This window comes from Ipomoea triloba, chromosome 16, assembly GCF_003576645.1.
Source record: "Ipomoea triloba cultivar NCNSP0323 chromosome 16, ASM357664v1".
Lineage (NCBI taxonomy): Eukaryota > Viridiplantae > Streptophyta > Magnoliopsida > Solanales > Convolvulaceae > Ipomoea > Ipomoea triloba.
Window position 1 is genome coordinate 8,805,799 of NC_044931.1, and position 201 is coordinate 8,805,999.

Below are 201 nucleotides of genomic sequence, written 5' to 3' on the forward strand. Positions count from 1 at the left end.
TTAGCGGTTTAAAAGGATAGTACCCTTAGCGAGCGGTCCAGCGGTTTAAAAGAAAAATTAAAAAGAGGGTGGGGGATGCAACACGAGGACTTCCCAGGGGGTCACCATCCTGGTACCATTCTCGCCCAAGCGCGCTTAACTTCGGAGTTCTGATGGGATCCGGTGCATTAGTGCTGGTATAATCGCATCCGTCATGTACTG

At 50.2% G+C, this 201-nt stretch overlaps 1 non-coding gene across 1 annotated transcript; it reads right to left on the reverse strand.

Annotated features, from left to right (window-relative positions):
• Nucleotides 1-72: 72 nt before the first annotated feature.
• On the reverse strand, nucleotides 73-190 carry LOC116008803. The gene has a single exon (XR_004096159.1). It is a non-coding gene; the product is annotated as a 5S ribosomal RNA (ribosomal RNA).
• Nucleotides 191-201: the final 11 nt, after the last annotated feature.